This window comes from Schistocerca cancellata, chromosome 5 (assembly GCF_023864275.1).
Source record: "Schistocerca cancellata isolate TAMUIC-IGC-003103 chromosome 5, iqSchCanc2.1, whole genome shotgun sequence".
In the NCBI taxonomy this organism is placed as follows: Eukaryota; Metazoa; Arthropoda; class Insecta; order Orthoptera; family Acrididae; genus Schistocerca; species Schistocerca cancellata.
In genome coordinates, this window is record NC_064630.1 from 251,754,813 (window position 1) to 251,777,487 (window position 22,675).

Genomic DNA, 22,675 nt, shown 5'->3' on the forward strand with positions numbered 1-22,675 from the left:
ATCAAGAGCTCAGATGGCATACCAGAAAAGAAGGGGAAGCTGAAAGGTGGAAGGACTATATAGAAGCGATATAACAATGAAATGAACTTGAAAGCAATGTTATAGAAAGGAAAGAGGACGTAGATAAAGATGGCATAGGAAATACGATACTGCGAGAAGAGTTTAACAAAGCACTGAGAGACCTACGTTGGAACAAGGCCCCTGGAGTAGACAACATTCCTTACTGTATCTATATATATACTATTATCCTTGGGAGAGCCAGCCATGACAACTGTTCCATCTGGTGTGCAAGATGTATGAGACAGCCTCTGAGAAGAATGTAATAACTCTTGTTGCAAAGAAAGCAGGCCCTGGCAGGTGTGAATGTTACCAATTATCGATGTAATAAGTTGTGGTTGCAAAGTACTAACACAAATTATTTACGGAAGACTGGAAAAGTACAGGCTCACCATGGGGAAGATAGTTTTGTGCTCTGAAAATGCGTAAGAACACGGAAGACAATACTATGTCTACGACGTATCTTAGAAGATACGTTAAGGTAAGACGAAGCAACATTTATAGCATTTGTGGACTTAGAGAAAGCTTTTGATAATGTTGGCTGGAAAACTCTCTTTGAAATTCTGGAGGTAGCAGGGGTAAAATACAGTAGCGAAACGCTATTTACAACTTGTACAGAAAAGAGACGGCAGTTGCACGAGTCGAAGGACTTGAAAGAGAAGCAGTGGTTGAAAAGGGAGTGAGGGAAAATTGTAGCCGATCTTATTCGATCTGTACACTGAACAAACAGTAAAAGAAACCTAAGAAAATTTTAAAGAATGAATTTAAGTCTAGGGAGAAGAAATAAAAACTTTGAGGTTTGCCGATGACGTTTCAGAGACAGCAAAGGACTTGAAAGAGCAACTGAACGGAATCGACAGTGTCTTGAAAGGAGGATATGCGATTAGTTTAAGAAACGAGGCACTAAAAGTATTAGAGGAGTCTTACTATCTGAGCAGTCAAGTAACTGATGATTGCTGCAATAGCAAAAAGGCATATCTGCAAAAGAGGAGCTTGTTAACATCTAGAATAAATTTAAATAGGAAATATGTGCTGAAGGTATTTCTTTGCAGTGTAGCCTTGTACGGAAGTGAATCGTGGACGATAAGCAGTTCAGACACGAAGAGAACAGAAACTAGGAATGGGGAGAAAATAAATCTGTGGCACAACTTGACTGAAAGATGGGAACGGTCTATACAAAACATTCTGAGACATGAAGAAATCGTCAGGTTAGTACTGATAAAAGTGTGAGGGGTTAAATTGTAGAGAGAGACTAAGGAGATGAATACAGTAAGCAGGTTCAAAGGCATGTACGTTGCATAAGTTAAGTGGCAATGAAGAGGCTTGCACGGGATAGAATAACGTGAAATAAGAATCAAACCAAATTTCTGACTGAAGATCACAATAACAAACATGTCTGACCTTCCGAGCATAAGGAGATGTTCCAAATTGTCTGCTCTGTCAGTCACGTAAACGGTACCTAGTTTATATGAAAACCCGAACAGCTGAAAACTAATAAAAATTATTTTAAAATATGGAGACATGTGTGTTCTATCACTCGTCAATGGCATTTATTTGCCACTCGTTTGAGCATCACCCAACTAGCGAGCGTTGACGATCTTGGCTACAGAAGTTGGGCTTTAGTATCAGGAGTCCAGTTTTTAGTTAAGAATTGGGTGTGAACTTCCCAGCAGACATATCTGGCCATTGTTACGTGTTTTTCGTGAAAGTGACGAAGATTTCGGACCCCAGTTTCAGGAAGATAAGAGCACATCAACAGCAGTACGGGCGAAGCATTATAATCCAGTGTAGGCACCATGAGTAACAAAGCGCGCCGAAATTTGGAATTCATCTCGTCGTTCACTGCCTCAATATATTCAGAGCAGTAAATCTTTTCAGCGCCAACCTCGGATCTTTATAGCCCCTACTGCTCTCTGCATTTTTAGAAAGGAATTCCTTTAGAACGAGAGGTCAATGACCACCTGCTCACCAGGAAGATTTGAATGATTCCGCATTCCGAAGCAGTTATAAGAGAGAGATCCACGTAATCAAAAGCTATTAAATACTATAAATATTCGTTGGTAAATGAAAGCTGCTAGCGCCTCACTCACATAGCAGAACAGTAGTTGTTGGTTTTCATCTATTTGCAAGCTTGTTTAGGTTCTTATACTGTGAACATCCCATATTCTCACTTTAATTCTACCACAAATGCAGTAACATGGATTCCACGTGTCCTGAATATTTCTTGTCGCTTCACGAGGACAAATTGTATGGTTTCTAATAAGCTACAATTTTGAAATTTTCTGTTGAATGAAAAGCCTTATGTGGTCCTTGTATGTTTCATAAACAGAAGGGCGTCAACTGGGCACTTTTCGGTTTTTATGTACCTACTGTGCTTCAAAGCGGAATTTCCATTTTCTGGGGCTATGCTTTTCATCAAATACGTAATTAACAGTACGCCTTTAAAAACATGTTAAATTAAATGCAATGTGTTCTTGCATTCTGTACATTTTATTTGTTTAGTTGAAATATTTGTTATTTAGATTGTATTAATAACTTTGTACAAACGTGTTGATTTGTCTAATTGCTACTTTGTTCTGAGCTATTATTGAAGACATATTATTTGACTATATTTTTTTTTAATTTGGATGAAATACATTATTTTTCTTCTTACAGTTGGAATTTACTCATAGGTTTACTTATAGGTATTTTATGATATTCGGGATGACTTTTGATTAAATCAGTCTCTTAGGTATTTTACTTGTCAGCCCAGAAAATTATTTCTTGTTTAATATATAACTACTCCTGTAAGATTTTAGGCTACGTATACATCTGTACTCTGCAGTCCACTATAAGATATGTGGTGGGGAGAACATGTGCAGTAGTATCATTTTCCCTTTTTTTGTTCCATAAAAATAAAGTCTACTGGTACGCTAATTTGTGACTCAGAATTTATCTAATATTTTTTTGCGTCGTCGTCATTACGCAAGATGTGAGTTAGTGGAAGTGTTTGCATCTTGACTCGCTTTGGAACGAAGGCTATGGTACTATGTGAGCGAGGCTCTGTACTATTCATAATGTCATCTCCGTAACGTCTTCGGTTGCTATTCGTTATAATAATTTCTTTCGCTGAAAATGTTATTTTTCTGGGCTCATTCCCCCTAGAGCGATGCAAGTGCCTGAAGCACGTCTACGATATGATACAGAGAGAAGCATTTGTGCAGGATTTAGAACGGTAACATCGGAAAGCGCTAGCTAAGTGACGCCCGCTGTAGAGTACTCAATCCGTTAGTGTTTATAAATTCCCCACTTTAAACTAATGCAGGAATAATTCCTTTAAGAAGGTCACAGTCAATTTCCTCACTTCAATAGCATGACTCTTTCGACTGGTTTGATGCCCCAATTTTTTCTCATATTGTCCAAATTATTTCATATATATATTAAGAGGTTTATTCGTCTTCACTGCCTCCATTTCTTTTATCTTCTTCAAACTCGCTAAGCACATACTATGACACCTCTTTCAATTCCTTATCCCACTATTTTTGAAGTATTATGCATGGCACAAGGAAAGTAATTTGTTTTATGGCATCTCAAACAATCCGCAGAAACGGTTGTGCTTGTAATATGCGCGCCGCGGAATAAAGTGAAAAAAATGAAACAAAAATATATATTGACGACAGCTTTTTTAAATCAGATATTATTATCAGATTATTCAATGTAGAAATCTTCCGGAAGACCGTCCCCACGTTTTTTTTACCTTTTTGTGGCCTATTCCTTGCCCGATATTGCTTTTAGAAGTCTTTTCACATCTTGTTGATCCTAAGTCTTTCCTTTTTGTTTTCTCCTAGACGTTAACTCTTAACGTAATGATTATAATTTGTTCCCTTTTATATTGACAGCAAATTTTGGGAACAACAACTTATTATCGTCTAACGTTAAGTATAAAGAACAATATTAATCCTGGAACAGGAGTCTTGATACGTGTGTAATACAAGGGTAATATCACAGCAAGTATTTCTAAACGCATAGCTGTAGTAATATGGGCACAATCCGCTTTACGTGTGCTTGCTTGTATGCTTTATTATGCCAGTAGCTTACTACTCCACTGCTGCTTGGCTGAACATGAGAATAACAATAAAAAAGTGAACACTTCCTTGATGTTCTGCAAATCTTATTTAAACAACCCGGTGTTCTTTTTTCGTAATCGCATGATAACTCAATACTGCGGTAACATAAAATGTATTGCGAGTAGCAAAGATACAAAGAAAAGTACAAAATTTTAGAAAATATAAGACAAAGAGTATCGTTACATCTTAAAAACTAATAATAAAATTGATTTTGCTATTGTTATGTCGCTCCCTAAAACGCGTAGATGAAATTAATACATGGAGAAAAAAGAAATTTATTTTTGTTCATTTTAAACTAAGCCGGCATTCGGCGTCACATGTTTACAGGCTTCAGGCATTTTCAGTTGCGTCATATTTCTGTTTCTCTTTCCAGTGTACAGAATGTCACAATGTATGTCTATCAGCCTTCTGTAGTTTGCAGTTTCTCCCGAGTTTCTATAACTTGATTGCAACAGCTCTGCCTGAGTGATCAACAAATACTTTTCCCACTTGCTTGTAGGTGGTTTTATACAAAGATCTACTAATCTTGTGGCAAAGGTTTGATGGTGCCTTTAGTATTTGGTTGGTTGGTTGGCTGGTTGTTTTGGGGAAGGAGACCAGACAGCGTGGTCATCGGTCTCATCGGATTAGGGAAGGATGGGGAAGGAAGTCGGCCGTGCCCTTTCAGAGGAACCATCCCGGCATTTGCCTGGAGTGATTTAGGGAAATCACGGAAAACCTAAATCAGGATGGCCGGACGCGGGATTGAACCGTCATCGTCCCGAATGCGAGTCCAGTGTCTAACCACTGCGCCACCTCGCTCGGTCTTTAGTATTTAACAAAACTTAGTAGTATTATTGATATTGTAAAACCCACGCCTGTCTTTGTTTTTTTACTTTTTTGCAAGACTACCTGAAATTTTGCTAACAGGCGGGAAAGTGCAACAGTCCTTGTCGCTACTGAGTTTTCTTTTTTCTTATGTTCCACAAAAGGAAAGCGAATAATGTGAATTTGGGGAGATGTGGCGAATTACGTACAGCCGACATCGATCCGTGAATTTAATACTTTGCGAACACTTTAATAATCGGTCAGCCAGAGTCGATATGACGCTAGTTTAGAAATGCGGAAAGTAATGGAACAAAACACATTAAGTTGGACCTGTGTTTATGCGAAACGAATATTCTGTACACTTCATACAATGTAGGATTTCACGGCCGGTATTGACGTCACTTCAAACTTACGGGCTGATAGGCCGTGGTCGATGTATAAAACTCTCCCCTGACCTATCATCTCCGACTGAGGGGGACATCCTCCGAGGTAAAGCGGTGAACTGCCGCTTTAGCTTGCAGGATATCTCCTGCAGGCGGAAAGGAAACGTCAGGGGAGAGTTTTATACATCGACCACGGCCTATCAGCCCGTAAGTTTGAAGTGACGATTCTGTACAGTTGTCCCAAAATCCCGTGCACTCGTATAGTCACGAACTTCCGTTTAGCGCTCTAAAGAAATAGACTTGTATTAGTGCTTACGGCATGCGCAGCGTTAGCTGTTGAAAACGGTGTATTCACGAGCGTGAGGAACCATGGAAGGGAAGATGTGGAAAATTATTGTCTTGGTCTGAAAACATCCGTAAAAAATCTTGCGTAAATGACTAAAGAGTGAGCAAAATCATGAAAATCAATTGATATTGTAATTACAGATATCGATTTGAGCACACACCATCACATAAAAAGCATCCAGAAACCTATTAACGGACATTACTATGGGGCGTGTCCACTATTCACCTTTATGACAGCGTGACCTCTGCTGTGGACGCTGCCAAAGAGGTGTCTGTATGTCTGCGAGAGGACGGCAGCCCATTCTTCCTCAAGAGTCGAAACCAGAGAAGAAAATGATGTTGGACGCTGGGGTTCATAGCGAAGTCGTCCTAACTCGTCCTAAAGGTGTTCCATTTGGCTGAGCTCGGGGCAGGCCAGACAATTTCGGGAATGTTATTGTCTATAAACCATTGCGTCACAGATGGAGCTTTATGATAGGGCGGCTTGTCATGCTGGTACAAACAACCTTTGAATCTGAACTGTTGCTCTAGTGTACGCTACACTCAACACTGTAAAATGTGTTCATACCCTTCCGCGTTAAGAGGTTTTTAAGCGCAAAAATGTACCACATCTCAACCGCGAAGAAGATCTCCATACCGTAACACAACGTCCTCCGTATTTCATTACTGACTTGACGTATGACGGCAGGTAATATTCTGAAGACATTTGGCAGACCTTAATCCCTTTCATCGGGTCCCCTCAGGGAATAGCGTGAGTCAACTCTCCAATCGCTCTTTTCTTATCATAGAGTGTCTAGTCGCGTCGCTAGTGTCAATTAGTGTTGGCTTTAGAAATACTTGGCTTATAAGGAACTGCTCCACGATACGACTATACGAGGTGTATAGTCCATGCAAAAATAAAACCTAATTACGTGTTCGGGGTAAAACTTTTTTTTATTTTTCGACGTAGTCTCCTTTTAGACTTCTACACTTCATTCAACGCTGTTCTAATTTGTTGATCCCTTCCGAGTAATAGGAATTGTCCAAGTCTGACAAATAGCTATTAGTAGCTGCAATCACCTACTCGTTTGAATAAAACCTTTGTCCCGACAGCCATTTCTTCAAATTGGGGCACAGACAGTAGTCCGAGGGAACCAAGACTGGAGAATAGGGGAGATGTGAAACGAGTTGGAATCCTATTTCCATTAATTTTGCGACCACAACTGCTCAGGTGGGTGCTGGTGCATTGTCGTGATGGAAAAGGACTTTTTTGCGGTCCAATCGCCGGCGTTTTTCTTGCAGCTCGGTTTTCAAACGGTCCAAAAACTGTGAATAATATTTACCTGTAATAGTTTTATCCTTTTCCAGATAGTCGATGAGGATTATCCCTTTCGAATCCCAAAAGACAATCGCCATAACCTTTCCAGCCGAAGGAATGGTCTTCGCCTTTTTTGGTGCAGATTCTCCCTTGGTAACCCATTGCTTAGATTTTTCTTTGGTGTCAGGAGTACAGTAATATATCCATGTTTCATCCGAAGTGACGACACGACGCTTAAAGTCCTGCGGATTCTTCCTGAACAGCTGCAAACCATCCTTGCAACACTTCACACGATTCCGTTTTTGGTCAAGCATGAGCAATCGCAGAACCTATCTTGCGGATAGCTTTCTCATGTCCAAATGTTTATGCAAAATATTATGTCCCCGTTCATTCGAGATGCCCACAGCACTAGCAACCTCAGGCAAATTAACTCTTCTGTCATCCATCACCATATCATGGATTTTATCAATGATTTCTGGAGTCGTAACGTCCACAGGGGGTCCGGAACGTTCAGCATCACTTGTGCCCCGTATGACCACTCCGAAAATTTTGAAACCACTTATAAACTGTTCTAATCGAAGGTGTAGAGTCACCATAATGTCTATCAAGCTTCTGTTTAGTCCTGTGAGGCGTTTTGCCTTTCATGAGGTAATGTTTCATCACCAGACGAAATTCTTTTTCGTCCATTTTTTGACAATCACTTGACTTGCTTGATTCACACGAATGCCAAACACAAAGAAATAGACCAATATGGCTGAAACGTGGTGTGCGTGCTTTCCAAAGATGCTACTAACTAAACATGACCTCGACACACGCCGGTGATGCCATCTCTCGGACTTTGCACGTACTTTTCAAACACTCGTCGTATTCTTTTTAACTCATTACAGTCATTATGGCAGCCGGAGCACTGGTATCGTTTTGGAACTCACAAGTTATTCCTTCCGCTGATCGAGCATGGATATGTGTGATGTCCTTAGGTTAGTTAGGTTTAATTAGTTCTAAGTTCTAGGCGACTGATGACCTCAGAAGTTAAGTCGCATAGTGCTGAGAGCCGTTTGAGCCTTCCGCTGATGTCTTTCGATTTCTTACAACCGCCTTGCGCAATCCTCGACGATCCGCATGCGACAGTACATGAGATCTGCCTGGTTTTGGCTTAGTTGTGGTTGTTCTTCGCGGTTGCAATTCACAATCACGTCACTAACTACAAACTAAAACAGTTTTAGAAGTACTGAAATTTCTTTGACTGATTTGGTACTCAGTTGACATCTAATGACTAGTGCTCGTTCGAAGTCGCTGCGATCTCCTGACCGACTCACTCCACTGTTGCCGCTCTTTACTGACAACACCAACCCCCTGTCTCCTTCTGTACTGGTAAATCCTCCTCTCCTGACATCCAGTAGTCAGTCGCGCATTACACAGTGGTGTCCGGATACCTCTGATCAGATGGTTCATCAGTCTGTTTGGTGAAGTGCATACGACGGAATAGTGTCAGAGGACCGATGACCTCGGCAGTTTGGTCCCATAGTCCTGACCACAAAAAAAAAAGTGTCAGACGAAGAATACTAGCCTGTAGAAGCCACGGAAGGGAACAAAGGCGGCGCGAGTTTTGCCATGGCGACGCGGCAGCGCCTGTCGGGGAAAGCGTTGCTGACGACCGTGTCGGAGCCTCGCCTGACAAAGATCTCTTCCGTACGGCGCGGCGCGCAGCGTTGCATCAGCAGCCGCCGCTGTAGCCGCCAGGCGACCTCCTGCTCGTACCTGTAGGATCTCGCGTTCATAGGCTGGCACACAGTGTGGTGCCTTCCAGACGAGAAGGTGGCACCGGGAGAACAAATACAAGACCAACAGCACTTCATTCCTGTTGAACGGTGGCTATATACAGAGGGGTCCAAAAAAATTTATCCACTGTTTAAAAGTCCATAACATGTAAACTACGAGGTGCATTCAAGTTCTAAGGCCTCCGATTTTTTTTTCTAATTAACTACTCACCCGAAATCGATGAAACTGGCGTTACTTCTCGACGTAATCGCCCTGCAGACGTACACATTTTTCACAACGCTGATGCCATGATTCCATGGAAGCGGCGAAGGCTTCCTTAGGAGTCTGTTTTGACCACTGGAAAATCGCTGAGGCAATAGCAGCACGGCTGGTGAATATTCGGCCACGGAGAGTGTCTTTCATTGTTGGAAAAAGCCAAAAGTCACTAGGAGCCAGGTCAGGTGAGTAGGGAGCATGAGGAATCACTTCAAAGTTGTTATCACGAAGAAACTGTTGCGTAACGTTAGCTCGATGTGCGGGTGCGTTGTCTTGGTGAAACAGCACACGCGCAGCCCTTCCCGGACGTTTTTGTTGCAGTGCAGGAAGGAATTTGTTCTTCAAAACATTTTCGTAGGATGCACTTGTTACCGTAGTGCCCTTTGGAACTCAATGGATAAGGATTACGCCCTCGCTGTCCCAGAACATGGACACCATCATTTTCTCAGCACTGGCGGTTACCCGACTTTTTTTTGGTGGCGGTGAAACTGTGTGCTTCCATTGAGCTGACTGGTGCTTTGTTTCTGGATTGAAAAATGGCATCCACGTCTCATCCATTGTCACAACCGACGAAAAGAAAGTCCCATTCATGCTGTCGCGCGTCAACATTGCTTGGCAACATGCCACACGGGCAGCCGTGTGGTCGTCTGTCAGTATTCGTGGCACCCACGTGGAAGACACTTTTCGCATTTTCAGGTCGTCATACAGGATTGTGTGCACAGAACCCACAGAAATGCCAACTCTGGAGGCGATCTGTTCAACAGTCATTCGGCGATCCCCCAAAACAATTCTCTCCACTTTCTCGATCATGTCGTCAGACCGGCTTGTGCGAGCCCGAGGTTGTTTCGGTTTGTTGTCACACGATGTTCTGCCTTCATTAAACTGTCGCACCCACAAACACACTTTAGACACATCCATAACTCCATCACCACATGTCTCCTTCAACTGCCGATGAATTTCAATTGGTTTCACACCACGCAGATTCAGAAAACGAATGATTGCACGCTGTTCAAGTAAGGAAAACGTCGCCATTTTAAGTATTTAAAACAGTTCTCATTCTCGCCGCTGGCGGTAAAATTCCATCTGCCGTACGGTGCTGCCATCTCTGAGACGTATTGACAATGAACACGGCCTCATTTTAAAACAATGCGCATGTTTCTATCTCTTTCCAGTCCGGAGAAAAAAAATCGGAGGTCTTAGAACTTGAATGCACCTCGTAATTGACGGAGTTGTACCATTTTTGGTGAAAGTGTAGCTTAAAGTCCAACTTAAAGATATCACTGTAGGTGTTCGAAATGGTCACCATTAGCATCCACACACAAAAGATGCCGCCGAACTGCAGCACGAACTACTGACTGCAACGTGTTCAAATGGATATTTGCACATGAATGTACGATGGATTCTCAAAGTTCATCCAATGTGCGTGGCTTTTGTCGATAAACGACGTCCTTTAGTGTTCCCCACAGGTGAAAGTCCTGAGGAGTTAGGTGTGGGGAATGTGGTGGATACTCCACAGCACCTCTACGGCCTATCCATCTTCCTGGTAGATTTTCGTCGAGATACGCTCTAACACGATTTTGGTAGTGGGCTGCGGCACCATCTTGTCGAAAGTAAACTCTTCTGTCTCCATACAAGTCTCGGATGGCAGGTAAAATGGATGTCTGAAGCTTCTGAAGGTACACCTCACCGGTAACTGTGCTGTCAAAGGAGAATGGCCCAATCAAGCCCCGGTAAGACAACCCACACCACACCACACCACACCCTGGAAAATTCACGGCTTTGTCTACATGGACGTTCGGATTTTCGGCGGTCCAGTAGATGCAATTGTGGCGATTTACTATACCACTGAGTTTGAACTGTGCCTCATCAGACCACACAGTCATCTCTGCAAACTCTTCATCGTTGCGCACTATGTTAGTAAACCACTAGCAGTACTCCATTGTACGATCTGGGTCGTCTTCGTTCATTGCGTGTAGCGGGATGTATCACTTTCACTTTGCTGTCTTCAAAATTCGACGAACAGTTGAGCGACTCACTCCAGTTTCACGGGCACACTGTCTCACAGGCATCTGTGGGGAGCGAGTTCAAAATGGTTCAAATGGCTCTGAGCACTATTTGACTTAACATCTGTGGTCACCAGTCCCCTAGAACTTAGAACTACTTAAACCTAACTAACCTAAGGACATCACACACATCCATGCCCGAGGCAGGATTCGAACCTGCGACCGTAGCAGTCTCGCGGTTCCGGACTGTGCGCCTAGAACCGCTAGACCACCGCGGCCGGCGGTGAGCGAGTGAATTGTTGTAACACACGACGGGAGTTAGCTGGAATTGTTACAGTTACAGGTTGTTCAGATCGTTGTTTGTGTACATGTTTAACACAGCCTTCGGTTTCAAATTTGTCTCGAATGCGACGAATCGTTAAACGTGTCGGTGGCTCTGTTTGATACTCACTTCGCCATTGCCGTTGAATCTCATTAATGTTTTCGTACTTAAAATACCACTTCAAAACTGATTTCGTTTATTGAATGTAAGCCTTGCGCCAGCCATGTTTACTCGAGTAACTAGGCGCAACTAAGAACAAAACACTGACAATCTGGCGACTGTCATCTGACAAAACAAAACAACGCAATACAACGCTTGTGTGGCGATTGCCGGACCTACAAACTGTTACATTACCAAAGATGAGACAACTCCGTCAATTAGTTTGTCAATTATGGACTTTTAAACAGTCCATACAGTTTTTTGGACCCCTCTGTATACGCGGGGCGTTCAGTAAGTAATGCAACAACTTTTTTACTCATGGCCGCAATTTTCAGCAGAATTAGTATTATTTTTTCAGGATAAATTTCAGTAGGCTTCTGAATATGACTAATCAATTTGTCGAAATCAGTAAAGCATACTAAAATCTATTTGCAACTGATGACTGAAATTTATCCTGAAAAAAAGAAGAAAACACTGTTTTTCTGAAAGCTGGCTGGTTTAATTCGGATTCCAGTACAACACATTATTTCTAACTCTTTGTGTTACAAAGCACTATTTTTCTACACAGTCACTGTTCAATGTGGCAGCCTTACGTCACCTTCCTGGGAGCGTCTGTACGCCTGCATGACGCCACTCTATTGGTCGACGTCTGAGCCGAACGTCTTGCTGCCTCAGCGACCTCCCCATCATCTTATGTACTGAAGGAGGAGGGACAGGGTGGGGGAGAAAGGAAAGCGAAGGGATTAGTGACATCAGTTGCATCAGGACTTCGTGCGGCGTCAGCGTCGACGAGTGAAAAAGTGTGCCGGCCTGGGATTCGAACCCTGGATCTCCAGTTTACTTGGCACTAGCGTTAACCACTGCACCACCCGGACGCAGTGTTCATCGCAACTGTGCGGAATGTCTCGGCACGGCTCACGGCCTACCCACATTCCCACCTAGAGTCACCTAACCCAAGTCCTTGTCCATGACACTGGACTCGCATTCGGGAGCACGACGGTTCAATCCCGCGTCTGGCAATCCTGATTTATGTTTTCCGTGATTTCCCTAAATCGCTCCAGGCAAATGCCGGGATGGTTCCTTTGAAAGGGCGCGGTCGACTTCCTTCCACATCCTTCCCTAATACGACGAGGCCGATGACCTCGCTGTTTGGCCTCCTCCCCCAAACAACCCAACCCAACCCCCATGTCCACGTTCTCCAAGTTCCGGCGTAATATAAAGCGTCGGCAAGTCGGCCTGGTTCGTTTCAGCAGACAGGGCTGTGAGACGACGTCAGCCAATAGTACGCTGACTAGGACCACACCACGACGGGAGCCAATAGTACGCTGACTCGGACCACACCACGATGGGAGCGGCCCCTATACGAAGAAAATATAAGCGCTGCTCAGCCGAGCCGCGGCGGTGAAAGACGAGCCGTGATATAAACGCTTTAACCGTGACTCGTGAACTGTATTATTTGTCTGCATGTAAATCGTATGTGTCGAATGATATTGATTATTTGCGTGTCGCCATTTGCTTGCGACCCATGTTTGAAAATACGCAAAGTTAACTACTGTCAATTTAACTTACTGTAATAAACACTATAAGATTTTCTTGAATTGTTGTCTAGCTATTCGAGAAAACAGCTTCCTAGGCACCCTATATCTGACGAGTGGGTAGGATACGACGCTCCATGCTCGCTACTTAGAGATTCCCGCTGGAATTCCCACTGAATGTGGTGGATCCATTGCCCATCGAAGCGAAAGAGCAGACACTAGGCTTTCATATAATTCCCCATCATTCCCGCACTTCTTCCCGCCGAGTGCCTCCTTTATTGGGTCAAACAGATGGAAGTCGGAAGGTGTGACATCCCAGCTGAAAGCTGGATGAGTAAGAACGATCCAGTGAAGTTTTGTGAGCTCCTCTCGGGTGCACAGACTTGTGTGAGGCTTGCGTCGTCATGGAAAAGAAGAAGTTAATTTGCATTTTTGTGGCAGTTGAAACGCTGAACTCATTTCTTCAATTTCCTAAGGGTAGCGCAGTACACTTCAGAGTTGATGTTCGCAGCATGAGTGAAGACATCAAACGGAATAAACCTTTCAGAGTCCTAGAAGGCCGTTGCCAGGACTTTGCCGGCTGAGGGTGCAGCGTTGAACTTTTTCTTCGGAGGAGAGGTGGTATGGCGCCATTCCATGGATTGCCGTTTTGTTTCCACTTCGAAGTGGTGAATCCATGTTTCACCACCCGTGACTACGAAGAAAAATGGTTACGATCAGCCTCGTAACGCGCAAGCAATTGCGCAGGAATGGTCATTCATTGCTCTTTACGGTCTTGTGTTAGTCGGTGAAGAACCCAGCAGGTACACAGCTATGAGTACCAGAATAGTGGACTAGTGTGTCAGCATCACCAACAGAGACGTTCAGTTGCGCAGCGAGTTGATTGATTGTGATCCGTCGATCGCCTCGAATGAGAGTTTTTATTAAAATGAAATTCCTCCAGCTGTATTTAAGATTTTTTATTCACTTCGCTACTACTTTCGGCGTTGCGTGAACGCCATCTTCAGGCCCGTAACCTTTGATGGAATCAGTTGTCTGCAGTGAGATCAACACGTGCTCCACATGGATGGCGGGATGTAACTAGTTACTGCCTGCCATCTTTGTGGAGCACGTGTTGATCTCACCGCGGACAACTGATTTCATCAAAGTGTACGGGCCTGAAGATGGTGTTGACGCAACGCCGAAACTAGTAACGAAGTAAATAAAAAACCTTAAGTACAGCTGGAGGAATTTCATTTTAATAAAAATTATACCAGCTGTGTCCCACCTTCATCCAGTTTAAATATGGATGTACGAAGATCGAATGAGAGTGTCCGCACGTCCCAACAAACAGGAGTCACCACTGTGTGCGGCCGGCCGGCACGCAGGAAGTCGGAAAGGTTTCCCCGACTTCGTTGCGACGATGAGAGAACCTCGACCAACGATTCACCCCTTCTTTGTTCACTGCCAGGTCTCCGTAGACATTCAGCAAGCACCTATTAATATCTGCGATGCTCTGGTTTCCCTTCAAAAGAAACTCAGTAACAGCTCTCTGCTTGGAACCCACCTTCGCTACAGACGCCATTTTGATTGCTATGTATAGCGCCGCCACCTGTCGGAACTTCGGGAAACTATAAAGATTGAAACGGCATCTACCCACGATGTCTCACAACAAACTCCGCATTTTTTTCAACCAAAATTGATCGACAAAAACGGTATTGCATTACTTATTGAACGCCCCTCGTACGATAATAAATGTTCATAAAAGATGCCCTTATACTATCGACACATTTAAACCAGGAGACTTTCTTCTGTGAAGTTGGTAACGGGGCTTGAAGTCACTTGTGTTGCGGGAAACGCGGATGAATTCTTTGTGTGAACAGCCTTTTACTCCATTGGTGGACGCGATAGGAGGAGAGTTATTCCGAGCGCGTTAGATGTCTCGCAGTATGGGCCGTGGAGTTGCTAACGAAAACGTTAATTATTCATTATATATGGTGCAAAATGTCTCCAGCCTATCTCTCGTTTAATAAGAGGCTGCAAACGAGCGGTTTCTTGCGATGCGAACGCGCAGCCTGTTAAGACCTAGTCTCTACACAACAAGGACGTGGGAGTATATTGTGGAACTAGATAATTTGTTGTCTGTCCAGTATCTTCCTCAACTACCTTTACTTTTTGTGCTAGTTATCGATTGAAACTAAAGCCACAATTTGTCCTCTATTTTAATCGCAATTTCCTTAACGGCCGGCTAATAATTCAACGTGTGTTCACTCTCAAACACTCATCATTATTTCTTGTATTCTTTGTTCATAGTATCTTATATTTTTCTCAATATATCTTTTTTGCGGATTTTGTAACTACGATTGATGTACAACTTACTTACTTATCTGTCTATTGATACTATATCTATTACTACGAAGAGCGGAGTAGGTGCGCAAATTATTCATCATGGTCCTTCAGTGTTTTGTGGATGCGTACTGAATTTTACACGTACTAATGCTGATGCTAGTGCATAGCACTACAAATTATGTTAAAAATTTAGTCAATGAGCCAACTGAAAAAAAAGTCTAGGGAAGTTGAACGTGACTCTGTAGACAGAAAAATAAATTAACCGAAGAATAAAACTTACCTGGAATGGAATCGGTAGCATGGATAAGATTTTCAAAATCAAATATCCGGTTTGCCTAAAAGCGAAAGATTGCAACAGGTATTTATTAAGCGCAATATATGCGACACTTGTAATCCACATCGCTTAATATACAGTTTGATTACTTACTGCTACCAGAGAGTATAAAACTTATTTTTTCTCGCACAACCACAGAGTATTAATTGCCAAAACAGGAAGACATGTATTTCATTGCTATAACGGTTCGCTACTAATTCCAAAGAAGACAGATGTTGACAGGTGTATATACAACCGAACCATCAGTTTAGTAACCCACGGTTGCAAAATACTGACATGAATTATTTACAGATTCGTGTAAAACTGGTAGAATCATACCACGGGCAAAAGCATTTTAGGTTTTGGAGAAATGTAAGAATACGCGAGGCAGTGCAGACCCTACGATTTATCTTAGAAGACAAGTTCGGGAAAGGCATATCTTCGTTTACAGCGTTTGTAGGTTTAGGGAATAATTTCGACAGTGTTGACTGGAACACACTCTTTGAAATTCTGGAGAAAGCAAGGGATAAAATACTGGGAGTGAAAAGTTCTTCACAACTTTTACAAATATAAGACGTCAAAAGCAAGCAGTAGTCGAGTCGAGAAGGGAGTGAGACGGGGTTGTATACTAGCTACGACGATCCTGAATCTTACATTGAGTAGGCAGATAAGGATATCAATGAGAAATCTGAAGAAGAATAAATTCCAGGGAGAAGAAACAAAAGCTTTGCATTTTGCCGACGACATAGAAATTCTGTTAAAGACAACAAAGGACTTGAAAGAGCAGTTGAGCGTCATAAACAGTAGATTGGAGGTAATGGAGTAGTGCAGTCGGATTCGATCAGGAGGTGCTGAGGGAATCAGATAAGGAAATGAGAGTCTACAAGCAGCAAAAGAGTTTTGCTATTTGGGCAGCAAAATAAGTGATGATGGCCGAAGCAGAGAGGATATAAAATGCAGACTGGCGGTGGAAAGGAAAGCGCTTATGAAGAAAAGAAATTTTTTAATACCGAATATAACTTTAAATGTTAGGAAGTCTTATCTGAAGGTATTTGTCTGAAACTCAGCTTTGTACGGAAGTGGAATTTGGAAGATCAGCAGTTCAGAAAACAGGAGAATATAAATGTTTTGCTACAGTAAAATGCTGAAGATTAGAAGGGTAGATTGAACAGCTAATGAGCAGACAGTCAATTGAATTGGAGACAAAATAAATTTGTACCGCAACTTGACTACAAGAAGGGATCGGTTCATAGGGCAAATCCCTGAGGCATGAAGGAAATATCAATTTGGCAACGGATGGAAATGTGAGGGATAAAAATTGTAGGTTACAGCAATTATTTTGAGGTGAAGGAGCTTGCCCAAAATAGGCTACTGAGGAACCTTTGAGATAAAGGCCACAACATCAACTACAACAGCCATTCGAAACCCTGTAAAAAACATCGCTTTCTATGAATTTAACGACGTCATACTGAGATCAAAGCATCTCCAGATAGGGAGATTTCCCGACGTTAGCGGCAGTGTATGGACGTCACGCGCCGCGTGTAGGCAGACGTTGTTGATACGGTAGGCGCACACACGCCACCCTTGTGGACATGGGGCCAGAAGGTGGAAGTGGCCTACGTGGATCCGGACGAGGTCTTCCATTGCCCCTCCCACTTCTCACGCCCCCACCTCTTGCCCCTTCCCCTTTCTGACATCGACCAGCGGGTAGGGTGGGGCAGGAAACTGGACACCGCACGCCACTCTGGACCGGAAGCCACGCACCCTCCCGAAAAACAAGCCCAGTTGGAAGGGGGACCCCACCACCTCTCTCTCTCTCTCTCTCTCCTCTCTCTCTCTCTCTCTCTCTCTCCCCCTCTCCCCCTCTCTCTCTGTCTCTGTCACTTGCCCTTCCGGATGCTCACAGAACCGGCCGGTGTGGCCGTACGGTTCTAGGCGCGTCAGTCTGGAACCGCGTGATCGCAAGAGTCGCAGGTTCGAATCCTGCCTCAGGCGTGGATGTGTGTGATGTCCTTAGGTTAGTTAGGTTTAAGTTCTAGGGGACTGATGACCTCAGAAGTTAAGTCCCATAGTGCTCAGAGCCATTTGAACCATTTTGCTCACGGAACTAGTTTCTAACGTATTGCACGCTCAAGTGCAAAACCAACCACCTGCAACCCCTTATTGCACTGTTTTGTGTCAAATAATACACGCTCCATGAGACTCGCAACTTGTAGTCGTATTCGACAACCCCGAGCGAAATGGCTCTGGACGCTATGGGACTTAACATCTATGGTCATCAGTCCCCTAGAACTTAGAACTACTTAAACCTAACTAACCTAAGGACATAACACAACACCCAGTCATCACGAGGCAGAGAAAATCCCTGACCCCACTGGGAATCGAACCCGGGAACCCGGGCGTGGGACCACGACCACGAGCTGCGGACCAACCCCGAACACATAATATATATATATATATATATATATATATATATATGTCCACCATTTCGTTTCCTAACTTCCTTCAAACGAACACTGAAGTTAGTGATTACCCTATGGAACGTGTCTTCTGTAATTTCGCTGCAAGCTTGAAGATTAAGTCTTCTGAGCTCCATTAAATTCCGCAGCTTCTTGCTACTGCCTTGCCCTTCAACACGCAGTGGTTCATACAAGATGGAACAAGGCCGCATACTGCAAACACTGTGTTGGAGTTTTTACACGAGCATTTCGACATGCAGATCATTTCACTCAGGTTTCCAGGTCGCTTCAATGACGGACAAAATTGGCCCCCCAATAGTCCAGACCTCAATCCATGTGACTTTTTTCTTTGGGGGCACCTAAAGGAAAAAATTTTCCCGAAACGTCCACGTGATTTAATGGAGCTCATAAGACTTATTCTTCAAGCTCGCAGTGAAATTACGGAAGACATGTGCCGTAGGGTAATCACGAACTTCAGTGTTCGTTTGAAGGAAGTTAGGAAACGAAATGGTGGTGGACATATTGAGCATGTACTGAGTTAGAACAAATCTCCATGGACGGCTCTTCATTGTAGTACATGTTCCTTTCAGATTATATTGACAATAAAGTTTATATTCAAAAACAAAATGATAACACATTTCGTGCCCCACCCTGTATATATATATAAGGAAAATAAAAAATTTCAAAATGTGTTTTTCCGATTTACTTCAAACTTTTACACGTTAGTGTAATAAAAGTTCAGGCAGTGTAGACTATATACTTTTTAATATATATATATATATATATATATATATATATATATATATATATATATAAATGAAATGTACAATAGCAAAATTTTGTTAGCAAACAGGGACGTTGTACTTCTGGCTTATTAGTTTATGATTAGAATACTACTGCAGAATCTGAATAAGCAATTTCAGTAAAACAAGGCTCAAGGTCAGGGAGAGGTTGGAAGAGGAAATGGACAGAGAGAGGGGGCAGAAGGACATGGAGACAAGAAGAAGAAGGAGGAGATGGACAAAGACAGGGGAGAGAAAGAGGTTAGGACGTATATCGAATTCCCATACACATTAGAAACGTGGTCTTTCTCTTTTCTTTCGTTCTATTTAAGCGGACTGGGCCACAGCAAAGAGCGGTCGGGTGCAGCTAGTTTTTGTATAAAAGTGTGTTCTTAGTAGAATAGCCCTCTCGTCGCCTCTTCCTTTAGCTGCGAGCTGTCGCCGCGGCGGTCAGTGGAGACTCCGGCGCCTGGAGGACGGACGCGCTCAGCGACATCCGATGCAATTAGCGAGGTGCGGCGGTCGCACAGTGCCGCCCGCTCAGCCCTGCTCTTGGCGGGAGTTCCATTTGCATCCATAAATTCGCGCCGCCACATTTACCGCGCCAGCCTAATGGAATAAATGGCCGCGACGCGCCTAATATTTCCGGCTCTGCGCTGCGGCCGGCACCGGACTGGCTAGCAGCGGGCTGATTAATCTGCGCGCACTGCGGCACTACCCGCCGGATATCGACGGGCCCGCGCGCCCGCCGCGCCGCGCCGCGCTGGAGGTGCCGGAAAGTAGAGGGCGCCGGGCGCGCTAAGCCAAGGGCCCTCACAGGCTGCCAGCGCGCTTCCTTAACCTGTGACTGACGAAGAGAACACGGCAAGTGCCGTAAGCCGACATCCCAGAAACGTCGCTCAGTGGGAAAGGGGTCAAAAAGACCGAACACGTGTCTCGGCTCATCCGTGTATACTCGACAGTTTCTCAAAAAATGATGGTCAAAGTTTCCGAGGAATGTACGAGTACCTTTGAAAGGGTACAGTACCGCCCGACATTGAAAATAGGTACAACATTCTTCGTTATTCTTGTCAGAACAACATATTTTTTGTAATAATAACTCAATTTCACTTAATACACTGAAGCCGGATACCAGTGTAGGAAAGAATGACTATTTATTTAACTGATCACATGTGCACTCCCACAAAATAAATCCCTACATCCAATTTGGTGAGATCTGTGAAATGAATGAATGTATGGTCGTCTGCTAACCGCAGATAGTGAATGTGCAATACATGATCATCTTTGAGACGGTCCTTTGGTCACGTTTGGTGGAACCAAAGAGATGAAATTTACCTGAGCTTTGAGCGCCTGAAATGTGGCTGACCAATACGGTAGCAAGGTGCTCCCCCACTTCGGCAAAGGTGCGAGCTGACCTGAAGAACGGCCATGTTTCAGCACTCTGGCGCTGGGTCTTGCGTTGGTAAGACCTGTCTTAGGTGTGCTCCCTAAACACAAAAGAGTGGAGAGAATGGAATGTATGTGGAATACTTAACAGTAGTTTGGAATAATAATTTCTCTATTTCAGGAACTTTTGTGGGGAGAATTAAATGTCAGGCAGGTAATATTAAGGGGATCGTAGTAATCTTCGGAAGTGACCAACGGTCACAACGAAACCACGTGTAGCAATAAGTTGAAATACTTCCGAGTGCTAAAGTTAGGCTGAATTACTGGCGTGTGTACTCTAAGCTGGAAATATTTAAGAAATGGCGTGTGCAGGACTTGAAATTAGAGACTAGTACTTCCACGTGGTGAGTACTGCGTGAGTCTCAATCTGTGTATGAGATAAAGGATAAAGAGAAGTACTCGTCCATGGTATCAGTTGAGGACTCGCGTGTGTGACGAATATGTTCTTAATATTATTCTGCGTTCTATGTTTTCGTGTGACGCTGGATTCAAACTCTTAATACTCTGAGAGAGAAGCAAGGTGAGTTAGCCGTCTATCCAGCAAAGCCACTTGGCTTGCATTGCACAGGAAGACGTGCATATATCCTCCAGAGTTCGTAGTAGGAAAGAAAAGTTATGAAATGGGGCAGTGTCGCGTGAAACTGGGATGAATACTAATTGAAGTGCGAAAGCTGCAAGTGAAGTGATTCTAACGTTGTGACTATTCTTTGTTATGTATGTTGCCAGTGCGATGTATTTCATGTAATTTAAGTATGTGTGGTTTGCACGGGAGAGTAGCAAGATAGGTTCAGAGGCAGTGAGTCATGCATGTTCCTTTTTGTACCGCTCGGTCTGGAGGAAGTTTTCGTGATGATAGGTGTGAGAGTCGAAGTGTAAGATATAGCAAAAGATCCACCATCCTATCCAGAAAGTGCACTGTAGCGTTAAATAATTACGAGACCATAAGATAGATGTAAAGCCATGCCCACTGGGCGGAGTTTCTCATGTGTAATTGTTGTATAAAATGTAATGGTGTGTTTAATCTTTGAACCATAATAGTATTTATCGGAATAAAAACTATAGTGAAAAGAATAAGATTGGTGGCCTTGTTCTTCGAATAGTGTATAGTCATGATACCCAGAATTTATAATGTGTGCGCCATTCATATTCAGTGCGATGGCCATGAGTTGGTCAAAGCCGTTGGGTAAGAAAGAAAATGTGGTATTGCCAGAGCGCAGTGAACAGTCTGAAATTGTGTAAATTACTAATAGTCAGATGTGCGTTATCCGTTTCCGTTGCGTAATATTCAAACAGGAGAATAATTTGTAGCTTAATTTTGGTTACTAGAGCTCATAATCAGTCATTGAGAAATATGAATAAATGCACTCGCTTGGCAAACCACTCATCTCGCAGGCCTGACTGCTTGATGCCACAGTATGAGCAAGGCATGTGGGTGCCTCTCACCTTATGTGTCATTTAGCGCGTGGTATGGCTAGATGAAATGGTGACTCAGGTATTAGCGTTGCGGCTTCTTAGTTTTGGACTCCGCGTTCGAGCCCTGACTATTGTTTTTATTTTATTTTTATTGTTTTCAAAATGGTTCAAATGGCTTCGAGCGCTATGGAACTTGACATCTGAGGTCATCAGTCCCCTAGACTTAGAACTACTTAAACCTAACTAACCTGAGGACATCACACACATCCATGCCCGAGGCAGGATTCGAACCGGCGACCGTAGCAGCAGAGCGGTTCCGGGCTGAAGCGCCTAGAACCGCTCGGTCGCAACGGTCGGCTATTGTTTTCTTTTATGTACTCATATCCTTAGAAGGTTACTACGCGAATGTTTCTTATCAAGTTAAGGGACACAATGGCGTTACGTTAACTGTAAATTGCAACTCGATTTCGCAATAAGTGTCATACGTTTATTGTATAATATACGTGTGCATGGCATGTTGGGGGGGTTACAATCTTTTTAAATTCTCATAACCTGATATTTCATTCTCATATCAATTCTTATATTAATCCTTATATTTTATTCGTACGTTTATTCTTCAGGAAGATTTAGTGCATTCCTATGGATGATACCGATCGTAGAAACATCCGACACACAGATAATGCAAACACCACGAGCATCGCCTGGAGCCAAGTTTGCTACAGTGACGTTTCTTCCTATGAATCTGTCTCGGGAAAGAAACGTCGTTAAGGGTGGTGAATACTTCGTTCGTTGACAACAATTTCGCGACAAACCGTGCATAACGAATCATTTTTTCCAAAACTGGTGCTTATAGTTCATTATGAATGAAGGTAAAATACAATAATTT